Below are 12,931 nucleotides of genomic sequence, written 5' to 3'. Positions count from 1 at the left end.
GGGAAAATATGGCATGACCCTCCTCCTGCTAGAGTCCAGTATGCCCCTTGGGTCTGATCATTCATCTCTGGCTGGGTCCCAAGGCAGAGGTGGAAGGCGGTACAAAGTTCTGGCATTTGAACTACTCCCTCTGTCTTCTTTTCTCTTCTTCCCACAGTCCACTGAGGTGGGAACAGGTGGCTTCCCATGTCTTCTGGGTCACAACATCATATGTGGAGGAAACTCTGGCATCTGGGCCACCTGGCCTGGTTGTTGCTAACGGGTTAATGGGAGCTAAAGAAATAGAGACAGTCCTTTTCTCTCTTGGCAAATCCTGGCTTCCAGTGCTACTTCATGACTCAAAGCTGATGAATGACCTTTTTGCTTTAGATGAGACCTTTCCTTCCACGGGGAGGGAAGCCTCGTGGTACACAAGGCATGGCTGGCTGCAAAGGTGGGTGAAATTTAACATCCCCGCATTTCATTCCAGAAATGGTCACTTGCATTTGTATGATGCTTCACGATGTAAATGTGCTTTTACGAACATTATATCACAACAACTCAGCCGTTGACGTAAGCGTATTCATTGTACAGATAAACTGAGATGAAAAGGGGGCTGGTTCATGGCAGAGCATGGACAGATGCGGTAAAAAGAAAAAAAAAATCTGTTCTTTCCCATGCAGTGTGGTCGTCTGAGTAATGGCCCCCAAAGATGTCCAATCCTAATCTATGGAACCTGTAAATATGTTACCATAGAAGGTAACATATTTACAGGTGTGGCTGAGTTAAGGATTTTGAGATGGGAAGATTATTCTGATTATCTGGGTGGATTCAGTTTAATCACTAGGGTCCTTATTAAGAGGGAGAAATAAGAGTGAGAGTCAGAGAGAGAGATTGGAAGATGCTGTGCAATGGCTTTGAAGATGGAGGACAGGCTGCAAGCTAAGGAATGCAAGTGGCCTCCAGAAGCTAGAAGAAGGCAAGGAGACAGATTCTTCCCAGAGCCTCCGGAAGTGCCACAGCCCTGATGATACCTTGATTTTAGCCCACTGAGACTGCTTTTGGATTTCTGACCTCCAGAGCTGTACGATGACAAATCTGTGCTATTTTGAGCCACTAAGTTTGTGGAAATTTGTTACAGAAGCAATAGGAAACGAATACATGTAGCATTCCTTCTTGTAGCAGAATCCGTCTCAGCCCCTTGGGGTGGTTGCCTCTGGGGAGCCACCCTGCCCCCTCCTTGCTTCTTGTGATGTGGGTGGGGCTGCCCCCACATCTGGCTCCCAGATGAACATGTTATCCAGGCCTGGCCAATGAGAATACCACATTCTCTGTCCCAGTGACAGGTGAGGGGATGAGCACGTGACCACAGCTAGGCCCAGCAGAAAGAAGCGCTGGACTCTTGCTGGGGCTGTTGGGAAGGAGGCAGGCAGTTTCCACCGTGGCTGCAGAGCTGAAGCAGGTAAGCCTGGAGCAGGTGGCAGCCACCTGAGAATAAGGACGACACATAGGTGAGCAGAGCTCTAGAAAGAGACATTGTCCTCAAGACAGTGCTTGAAACCTTGAATCCAGTCATGCCTAAAGCCGGCTTTGCCCCTTGAAGGTCCCAATTACAGGAGCCAGTAAATGTCCCTTTTGGTTCACCCTAGTTGGAGTTGGATGTCTTTTTTTTTTTTTTTTTTTTTTTTTGCGGTACGCGGGCCTCTCACTGCTGTGGCCTCTCCCGTTGCGGAGCACAGGCTCCGGACGTGCAGGCTCAGTGGCCATGGCTCACGGGCCCAGCCGCTCTGCGGCATGTGGGATCTTCCCAGACCAGGGCACGAACCCGTGTCCCCTGCATCGGCAGGCGGACTCCCAACCACTGCGCCACCAGGGAAGCCCTGGAGTTGGATTTCTTAACCCAAATGTCGCTGGCTAATAGAGTTGCTTGGTCAGGGGTCACCTAAATGGTAGGTAGCATTGGATGACTGATTTTGTTGAAGTTCAACACTATTGAGCGTAGCCTAGTACTACTCAAGAGGAGACGTGTTCTTGTCCAAATGGCGCTGACCTTGCAATTAAAAGCAGGGAGAAGAGATGGATCCTTTCCACCCAGAGAATGTTACCGCTGAGTATTACTACCTGAGTCCTTTTACTTAACAGATCCTAACAAACACTTAGGTATCTGGATATTGCATTTCTCTGGCTTTATCTCAGGTGGCTACTGAGACCCAGGGAAGGAGAATGACTTGCTTTAAGCCACATGATCGGCTGGTGGCCGACCTCGGATCAGAACTCCTGCCTCTGAGTCCCGGCACCGCGCTGTCTCTGAAGCATCTCATGTGAGCATAGTAACTCCCGCTCCCATGGCTCTGAAAATTCACACCCTGCTGTGTACAATTACTCCTCGCTGCTCTCTCTTGCCGAGAAGCATTCTTAATTTCATTTTCAGAGCCCTGGGTTTGTCATTATCATAATGAGATTATTTCACGTCTTGAATATTAAAAGTTTGACTCCGCAAAATAATGTTTGTCTTCCAAGGTGATTGTTGTTTGCCAGCCCCCAACATTCAACCTGCTCTTTTTTGAGAAACATCGCTTTGAGGTAAGTCGCCCCCCACCTCCCCCACTCTCAGTAGAGGTCATGTTCAAAAGGATCTCTGTTTCAGTTCCTAATATCGATGGCATTGCTCTGACTCATCTACAGGAACCTAGAATTACCAGCTTTCAATTCGAGAATCACCCCAGCATCTTAAAGTTGACGTAGTCCCATCTTTGCAATTCTTTGAAGCATAATTTTTTCCTATAATTTAAAGATGTCCTTTTAGGGAGTTCCTTGGTGGCCTAGTGGTTAGGATTCTGGGCTTTCACTGCCACGGCCCAGGCTCAGTCCCCGGTCGGGGAACTGAGATCCTGCAAGAAGTGGCACAGCCAAAAAAAAAAAAAACCAAACTAATTAAAAAATAAATAAAGGTGTCCTTTTAAAATTAAGACCATTTTTTAGAGCAATTCAAGGTTCACAGCAAAGCTGAGTGGGAAGTACAGATACGTCCCGTATACCTGCCCCCACTCATGCATCACCTCCCCATTATCCACACCCACACCAGAGCAGGACATTTATCACCACTGACGAAGCTGCACTGATACATCATAATCACCCCAAGTATGTAGTTTCCATTAGGGTTCGCTCTTGTTGTTGTATATTCTATGGGTTTAGACAAATGTATCTCCCATTATGGTATCATACAGAGTATTTTCACTGCCCTAAAAAATCCTCTGTGCTCCCTCCCCCCAACCCCTGGCAACCACTGATCATTTTACTGTTTCCATAGTTTTGCCAATTTCAGAATGTCATATAGTTGGAATCATACAGTGATTGGCTTTTTTCACTTAGAAATATGCATCATTCCTTGCATTTTCCTGTGGGGAAAGTAAGCTTTGGAAAGTCAAGTATGTATCACTCAGAGTTCTTGGTTAGAGGCAACTACTCTGCTAGCTTAAGAGGATCGTGAGTATTTTAAAGACTGTTCAGTAGCTCACAGAAATCCAGGAGGGTCAGAGAAACAGCTAGGTGCCCACTCAACTGCAAACAAGCCCCTCAGGGTTTGCTCCAGTAAAGCCATCCCCGTTGCTGTCTGTAGTGGGTTGTAGCGGATGACTGGTGGCCATCATACTTTATAGGTTGTAGGTAACCACACTCCGTGCCTCAGCCCCACTGCTGGGATAAAGGACACCTGTACTCCCAGAGTGGTTGTTCCAGTTGCTTCAAGGAAAATGTATCATTTCACACAAACCTTTGCTACTTTGATACACTAAAATGGTGTTGTCTGTTTTGGTTTGCTTCACTTAAATTATTGATGTTGTAACTTTCCCCATGTTCTGTTATCCAGTTATATTTCCTGTCTGTCTATATGAAGAATTCCATCCATGTTTTTTGTTCAAATGTCTGTTGGGGTCTTGGTGGTGTTATTAGCTGCTCACATAAGCTTTTTATATATAATAGTTTCACCCTTCATTTTTCTTTCCTCCTTCCTTCCTTCCTTCCTTCCTTCCTCCCTCCCTTCCTCTCTCTCTCTCTCTCGCTCTTTTTCAATGAATATTTCCATCACATTTTTACTTGCTGTTTACCTTTGTTCTTTTTCCTCTGACATACAGGAGTTTTATATTTTGGAGATGAATATTTAACAAGTATTTCTCACGCTGCCCACATAACCCAAGAGATTGTTTTATGGAAAAACATCTCTAACTCTGAATATTTAGATAATTCCTTTTTTTGTGTCCTGCCACCTCACAACACTTTTGGGTCAGTAGGTTTGTAGAGAGCCCTTTCATCTCCAGAGAGGGTCATAAACAACTCGGAGAAGCATGGTTTTTCACTACACCCCAGGGCAAAAAAGAAAAAAAAAGATGAAGGTGAATATTGTTTGAGCCAATCTTTTAGGCAGACTCATCTTATCCTCCCATCTAAACAACTGTTGAAGGGAGAGAGGAGAGGGGGGCAAGAGAGAATGTTAAACCCTGGTTTAAAAGTCACTGAGATTTGACCTGCACTAGGAAAGGCTCTGAAAGTGAGCATGTCTGTGAGTGCAAAGGCGAAAATCCAGATGACTAGTGGAAACATCTCTCTGTTAACTCCTGATTGCCTGTCCCCCAACTCCTGTGTGCTTATATGACCTCTGTCCCCAAGCTCCTCAAAAGGTCGATCTTGATTAGGCATAACCTCGATGAGAAGTCTAGGCGAGGTGCTGTTCGATGTTTGAAGAGCGGATAAACGTGGTTGATTCACTCTGAAGCATGGGTCTTCGTGCCACATAACTGTGGTTCAAATCCCACCTCCCACCCGCACATAACAGCTGCGCAAATGTGAGCAGGTCCCTTAATCTTTCTGAGGCTCAGTTTTGTCATCTGTGTAATGGGATGTGCACACTGTCCTTGTGTGACTGAGATGAGGGTTAATGGTGTTGGGTGTCACATGTTAGCAGTGTCTGGCCCGAGGCAGATAGCAACAGGAGCCCATTGTAACGTATCAGGAAATTAACTGGCAGTTCTCAAGGGTCATCTGCTATGTGTCCAGCATTGCAACAGGTCTGTGGCAACAGGTCCCAATGTCCCCCTCCCTGAGCTTATGCAGTGTGTCCCAGGAGATGAGGCATAGCTCACCAAATGACTCGCACCTGTACGACAGTGTAGACATGCTAAATTATAGAGGAGGGGTCTAACTCTTATAAGCAGGAAGAGATCTCTGTAAGCTGAAGTAAGTAGGGAAAGCATCATGGAGGACGTAGGGGTTTACCTGGGTTTTGGTGATTTAAGAAACATATTCTCCTTTTTTTAGACAGAATATTTTTCCCTCTGAAAATGAAAATAGCTGTACAGTTTTCCTTTTTAAAAAGAATATGTACTCTTTAAAAAATAGTTAGAGAATATAGTAAATCAATTTAAAAAACTCAATACCCAGGAATACCTACTATTAATACTTTGCTGTATAATATGTATATTTGTCTATAAAGAAATTTATATTTGTTTATCTAAAAACAAGAGCATATATACACACCGTGTTTTAACATCTTTAATTGATTTAGTCGTTTTCCTTTTTAGTGGCTGTAGAGTATTTCATCATATGGAGGTTTTACAGTTCGTTTAATCAAACCCTAATTATCAGACACTCAGGTGCTTTTAGCACAGCTAAGTACAGGAATGCTCTGGATCTCTTAGTGGGTTTAGTTTAATTATTGCTGGATTACTTTTCAGAAGTGTTATAAAAGTTATATCAATTTAAAAATCACTTCCACCGGGCTTCCCTGGTGGCGCAGTGGTTGAGAGTCCGCCTGCCGATGCAGGGGACACGGGTTCGTGCCCCGGTCCGGGAAGATCCCACATGCCGCGGAGCGGCTGGGCCCGTGAGCCATGGCCGCTGAGCCTGCGCGTCCGGAGCCTGTGCTCCGCAACGGGAGAGGCCACAACAGTGAGAGGCCCGTGTACCGCAAAAAAAAAAAAAAAAAAAATCACTTCCGCCATCAGTGTATATGGCTTCTCTTTTCTCCATACCCTTCCCAGCACTGGTTATCGTCAATATTTTATAATCTTCGCCAGGCTGCTAGGTGAAAATGATATCATTCATTTAATACATATTTCTACACTGCCTAGTGTCTACACTGTCATGTTAGACATGATACAGGAATGATACCAGCGGTCCCAGAGCTCAGAGACCACTGGAAATAGACACGTTGAATAAGTGCCCAATGAGGTTTTTCAGTAATGTAACCTCATGTCTAACAGTGGAGCAAGGAGGTGGCTGGTTTTTTTGCCTCTGTTAACTCGTGGAAGGACACAGATGGTAGGGAGACAGTACAGGACATCCCAAGGGATTCAGGGGAGAAAGAGGAACTCAGTCATGCTTTTCTACAACATTCTTGGAGTCCTATTATTAATGTCTTGAGGACTGCACCATGCCTATGGGGATTTTACATCCTGAGGTGGCATACTTTAATTGTACAACATGGGATAAAATAATAATAATATAAAACGGTACTGGAACAACTGGATATCTGTATATATAAAAAAAAGACCCCCATGTTTACCTCATACCGTACACCAAAATTCACTCAAAATGGATCAAAGAGCTAAACCTAAGTGCCAAAAGTATGACACTTTCTTCAAGAAGCCACAAGAAAAAAATCTTTGTGGCACTGAGTTAGGCCAAGATTTCTTTAACAGAACGCAGAAAACATGAACCATCAAAGAAACAATTAATAAAATGGACTGCGTCAGTTTTCAAAACTTTTGCTCTTCAAAAGGCAGTTAAGAAAAACAAAAAGGCAAGCAGACTGAGAAAAAAATATATAAAAACATATATCTGAAGAAAGGCTGGTATCCAGAATACATAAAGAATTTAATAGTATTACAACTAATGAAAAAAAAAAAGAAATAACTCAATGAAAGAAAAACAGCACAAGATTTTTTTTTTTTTTTTTTTTTGCGGTATGCGGGCCTCTCACTGTTGTGGCCTCTCCCGTTGAGGAGCACAGGCTCCGGATGTGCAGGCCCAGCGGCCATGGCTCACGGGCCCAGCCTCTCAGCGGCATGTGGGATCTTCCCGGACCGGGGCATGAACCTGTGTCCCCTGCATCGGCAGGCGGACTCTCAACCACTGCGCCACCAGGGAAGCCCCAGCACAAGATTTGATCAGATATTTCAGAAAGGACAATTTCTGAATGATCAAGAAATGCGTGAAAAGATGCTCAACATCACTAATCATCAGGGAAATGTAATTAAGACTACAATGAGATATTACTGCACACTCAGTAGAATGGCTAAGATCAAAAAGACCAACAACACTAAGTTCTGACCAGGATGTGGGACTCTCCTACTTTGCTGGTGGGAACGCAAAAGGGTACAGTCACTTTGAAGAAGACACAGTCTCATAGAGTGTCTTAGGTAGTTGCCCAAGATGAATGAAAACATTTGTTCATACAAAGACTTATATGCAAATATTCATTGCAACATCATGATTGGAAACATCATTTCCAACATCAAAATTGGAAACAGTGCAAATGTCCACCAACCAATGGATAGATAAATTGTAGGAAATTGATTATCATGGAATACTGCTCAGCATTATCTCTTCCAGGGTTTTAAATTTTTCCCCAAGAATGTCTTTATTAAATCCCTCAAGCAAGGTAGCACAAAGCCTGCTTGAAATGGAGGAGCGAAGAAGTAAAGAATACCAGAGCAAGCACAAATGAATATTTCAATAAATTACCATGCCGTTAATGTCAAAGGGTGCTTAAGAAATGCTCCTGTTGTCATTGAGGAGGGGCACAAGGAGGGACTAGCAGAGGTGAAAAGGGAAAAAAAAACCAGTGAAGGCACCCAACAGTCACTGAGTGCCATGTCATCCTCTTCGGTGTTCTGTCCTTTGAGGCAGCTGCCTTCATTTTATAGGTGGAGAAGGTAGGGCTCAGAGGGGTGAAGTGACCTGCCCGCAGGTCACACAGGTCCACCTGGTCTGTCTGAGCCCTCAGCCCCACTGGCAGTCTGGGAAGAGAAGAGAGGGGACCCTGGACCCACCGCCGCTGCCTGGCTTCTGGCTTTTAGACCTTGGATCTGCCAGCAACAGCCCCGTGACCCTGGGTATGTAATCTTTCTCTGCCTCAGTTTTCTCCTCTGTAAATGAGGATAAGAATGGTCCCCACCTGGAGGCTTGTGGTGAGGGAAATGCATAAAGCACTTTAGACACCATGTGAACGATGACTCCCTCTGTGACCAAGCTGGAACAGGGGTGCAGGGAGGGCAGGGGGGTGGGCGAGACCATCTGACTGGGGCTGGAGGGCTTTGGGTCATCTGGATGGGAGTTTGGGTGGTGACCAGGGACCCCCAGTTAAGAAATCCTGGAGAGGGATGAGAAGTTTGGGGAGCTGATTTCTGGGCTGCACGTGGAGATGGGGAGGGTGCTTGAGGCCACTTAGAGGGCAGTTGGAGGGGGCTTGGGTGCCCAAGAGTGCCCAAGGGTCCGAGGGTCTGACAGACCTCCTTCCTCAGTAAGGGAGGGAGAGGAGTCTCTTGGGCCTGAACTGGGTGGAAGGGCAAAGGCAGCATCAGAAAGTGAAACAGAATAATAGCGCCTCTTTCTTCCCTCCTTCCTCTCCTCCCTCCCCTATTTTCTTCCCTCCCTCTCTCCTTTCCTCCCTCTTTCTCTATCGCTTCTTCTGTCCTTTCTTTCGTCCCCACCTTGTTCTGAAAGGCCAGGGAAGAAGAGCCTCGCTCAGAGCCATGTCATGAGTAACCCACTTGTGTCCTTGTGGTTTACCTACCTGAAAAAGAGTTGTACCCTAAGATCTCCACATGCTGTGGGCACATGGTTTCTGATTCAACTCCACAAATATTTACTGTGCTCCGGTTAACTGAGTGTACTTTGTGCTGGAGGTGCCAGAGAGATGCAAACAGGCAAAGCCCATCCTGGGAGGAGCCAGTCTGGGGCCCCTGGCTGATGTTGGCCCAAGACATGCCCCCACTTCCCCAAGGATGCAAAAGAACTCTCTGTCTACCAGTGCCCGAGGCCCACATCTCTCTCCAACAAAGTGCAGAAACTGGCGCCAGTTCTGCAAGATCTGAACAAGACAGTACATTGAAGGCATCACCTACAGGAACGAGGTAGAGCTCAGCCTGCAGGTATTGGCGGGCTTGGCAAATAGCTGTCGGTTCGCTGCTGATGGCAGACACAAGGCAGAATTCTGATTTTGCTTCTGTTTCTTCCTCTTCTCTGAGTTTTCCAAGATCATCCACACACATAGAACTTTCTCCTCAACACCGTGTTCAGGGGCCACGCCAGGTTCTGAAATAGACCCCAGATTCATTTGTATGTTGTTTCACTTGGAGAGCAAGATTCACGCCTCACAATCAACCAGGCTTTAGCCAGGCCCCACGATGAGCCTGGTGTTGATATGCAGAAACTGTTGGGGTAGAAGGGAATTTAGAAAAATAAAGGAAAATGAGGTCTGAGGAGGGATGAAGGGTTGCAGCCAGGAAGACTCTTTCTTTCTTTCTTTCTTTTTTTTTTTTATATACATGTATTTATTTATTTATTTATTTTTGGCTGTGTTGGGTCTTCATTGCTGCGTGCGAGCTTTCTCTAGTTGTGGTGAGCGGGGGCTACTCTTCGTTGTGGTGCGTGGGCTTCTCAGTGCGGTGGCTTCTCTTGTTGCGGAGCACGGGCTCTAGGGTGCACGGGCTTCAGTAGTTGTGGCTTGCGGGCTCTAGAGCCTCAGGCTCAGTAGTTGTAGCACACGGGCTTAGTTGCTCTGTGGCATGTGGGATCTTCTGGGACCAGGGCTCGAACCTGTGTGCCCTGCATTGTCAGGCGGATTTTGTTTTAAATTAATTAATTAATTAATTAATTTTTGGCTGTGTTGGGTCTTCGTTTCTGTGCGAGGGCTTTCTCTAGTTGCGGCGAGCGGGGGCCACTCTTCATGGCGATGCACGGGCCTTTCACTGTCGCGGCCTCTTGTTGCGGAACACAGGGTCCAGACGCGCAGGCTCAGTAGCTGTGGCTCACGGGCCTAGTTGCTCCGCGGCATGTGGGATCTTCCCAGACCAGGGATTGAACCCGTGTCCCCTGCATTGGCAGGCAGATTCTCAACCACTGCGCCACCAGGGAAGCCCCAGGAAGACTCTTTCCCAAATGCTTTGGGCTCTCTGACTTCCTGGCCTGGATGGGATGTGGAGCAGTGGGTGAGTAGTTCTGGTTGATACGTGATGAGCAGAAGTGACACGTGCTCCTTCTAGGTTGGATCACTGAATTGTTGGGGTCAGACCTGCGAGACACCCTCTTTCCTCAGGCTTTGCAACCGGCCAAGTTCTAGGTGGGGGCTGCTTCGGCCTCACCCTGTACGTGGTATTCCACATGTTTAGCCCCTCTGCTGACCCACGGCAGACATGTGGTGGAGCGAGACCTAAGCTCTGGTTGTTTTAAGCCACTGAAGTTAGGGCTTGTTTGTTATTGCAGCGTAACCACACCTGCCCTGACTGCTACACTTGGAAAACAAAAAACTTGATTTGAGAGGCAGCCTTCCACTGACCTCTCTTCAAAATTCAGAACATCAAATCTCGTTTCTCCTCAGTCTTATCAGTCAACACTGTCCTTTATCTGGTTGATATTTATCATGTAGCATGCATAAAAGATACAACAAAGTTTTGTTAGGATAAAAATGGAAAGAAAGCAATGACTGTACTTGTGGTTGGGAAGTTTATTACTGTGTGATGAGGAGACAAGAAATAGAACTTTTCTCTCACCCCTAGGGGCACAGAACAACAGAACTGCAGACCACTAGCACTGACCATGACCATAGATTTTAGAGGGGATCTAATTTAACTTCCTAGCCCGAGAAGGTATCACCTCTCCATCTCAGATTTATTTTTACCTACCAGGTGTCAGTCGCTCTGCCGAGCACTAGAGAGAAACAGAGATGAATAAAACTCAGCTTAGTAGGTACAGTGACCCAGGAGGGGTTCGGACCTAGTGTTATGAACACAGAGGAGGAAAGAGGCCACTTCAGGTGAGAAATCAGGGAAGGCTTCTTGGAAGAGGTGGTAGTTCACCTGTCAGAACCTCATCCCTCACTGTATGTTTGCGCCCATTCCTGACTGTGAGAATGCAGAACTGTATGCTGGGCATGTTTCACCATCCTTCCTCACCAGGTGGGCCAACTCAACTCACCATGACCCACCAGGGATTAGGCTTCTGACCTCTCCCTTGGCCCTGAGACTTCCCAGACTGCCTTATGTGTGTCCAGGCTTTTGTACAGGTACAGTGTGGTCTGTGCCTTGGCAGGCAAGGGACCAGTTGGGTGACCTGGGAGCAAATCCCAGCCTGCTCTATAAAACTAGGAGTTAAAGGAGAGCCTGCTGTTCTAGGCCAAACACTGCAAGTGCCCATCTAGTTATCCTCCCTGCGGGGAATCTCTACCTTGGTCAAGGATGGGCAGGTGGGTGGGTAAGGGCAGCTCCCATCCCTGATCTCCTGTGGGGGGAATCACTAGAGGATGACTTTGTACTGGATCTTGTTCAGCTCGGCTGCCTTTAGTAAGCAGCTCATTCACAAGTAAGCACAAATTAATACAGTACAAACCGGCTACATATTGTGCTATAACTGATTGTCTTCTGTAATCAAAGGCAAGGCTGCTGACTTTGTTACTTTCCCTGCTTAGCAACTGCTGGAGGAAGACTTTGCGGGGAAGGGAACCGAGGTTGTCGAGGTGGCTTTGGCTGCATGTATCTGTTTGCAAATTGTATCTCTGATGTATTGAGAGGAGGATAAGGCCCATTACATTCAGATTCAATAAGTATCAAATGCCTGCTGTGTGAGAGGTATGGGACGACCCATTATCTTATTTCATCACTAATTGCATTCATAGTAGTAAAGATTTGATAATATGCGCAAAACTTATTGTAGTCTTTACAGTAACTTTTTTTCCTGGTATATATTATCGTTGGAATTTAAATAACCCTTTAGATCTTCCATACTAAGTAGTTTGATTAAGTGGACTATAGGAACCGATTTTCTCCAGCTGGTGCTAGGTAGGTGAGACAGTGATCTCTGCACTGTGTACCTGCATCCAGCTTGACTGCTAAACAATCTAAACACATGGAACTGGAATTTTTAAATCACTTCACTCAATACAAGAAAGCAACGCCAATCTTTCCATTTACCTGCCAATGCTAAGGCGGGCTTGGTTTTTTCCAGCAGTTGGTTGTACTGGGAGGAGTGGCTTAGTGGGGGCATCCTCTCCCGTCCACCCTGCTAAGACTCTGCCCTTTGGAGGATCTGGAGGGAGCTCTACCCTTTGCGAAATCAGACTTCGAAAATCCCCAAATCCCCTTTTGCCCTGTTGAGGCGGGGTGAGTGTCAGACTGCATAAATCCCGGGGAAAGCTCAGCTGTCTCCTGACCCCTGAGAATTATGCAGTTTTCCTAACCTTGACCTGAAGTCAGACGTCTTTAATCCCTTTCCAAAACGTCGCTCGTGGTGGGCTGTCGTTGGAAAGAAAAAACAAAATAAAACAAACAAAACCCCCCAAAAACAAAACAACCCCCCCTCCCAAACCACCCTATTCTGAGACTCGGGAAAAGGGCACTTGCTCCCTGGGGCCTGGGGACAACTTCCCGGCTACCTTGCCCAGGGATTTTAAATTATCGCGTACCGCCAGACCCCTTCGCGCTTCCAGTGCCCGACCCGCACCCCGCCACCTCCCTCTTCACAGGCCGGCAGGAGGGGGTGGCAGCACCGAGGCGATTTTATTCGTATTTTTTTCCTCCGGGTTTTGTCATAGAAACGCTGACACACAACCTCCACACTGCGGCCGGCCCGGCGGGGACTGAGGGCTTTTGGGACCCTGCGGGAGCGCGGCGCGCACTCCGCGCTCCCCGGGAAACAGCTGGACGCGACCAAATCCCGGGTAGGGGCGGGGGGAGCGCGA

General features: G+C 46.7%; 1 long non-coding RNA gene across 1 annotated transcript in view; it reads left to right on the top strand.

Moving 5' to 3' along the window:
- LOC141275829 (uncharacterized) overlaps window positions 1–11,490 on the top strand; it is a 66,106-nt gene extending 54,616 nt beyond the window's left edge. The window contains exons 3-5 of the long non-coding RNA XR_012324222.1: window positions 2,176–2,300; window positions 2,500–2,562; window positions 7,902–11,490. This is a non-coding gene — a long non-coding RNA (uncharacterized lncRNA). The remainder of the gene's footprint in view (window positions 1–2,175; window positions 2,301–2,499; window positions 2,563–7,901) is intronic.
- The last annotated feature ends 1,441 nt before the right edge of the window (window positions 11,491–12,931 follow it).

This window comes from Tursiops truncatus, chromosome 11 (genome assembly GCF_011762595.2).
Source record: "Tursiops truncatus isolate mTurTru1 chromosome 11, mTurTru1.mat.Y, whole genome shotgun sequence".
Taxonomy (NCBI): domain Eukaryota; kingdom Metazoa; phylum Chordata; class Mammalia; order Artiodactyla; family Delphinidae; genus Tursiops; species Tursiops truncatus.
The sequence above is the reverse complement of the archived record's forward strand: the minus strand, read 5'-3'. Positions and strand labels throughout refer to the sequence as shown.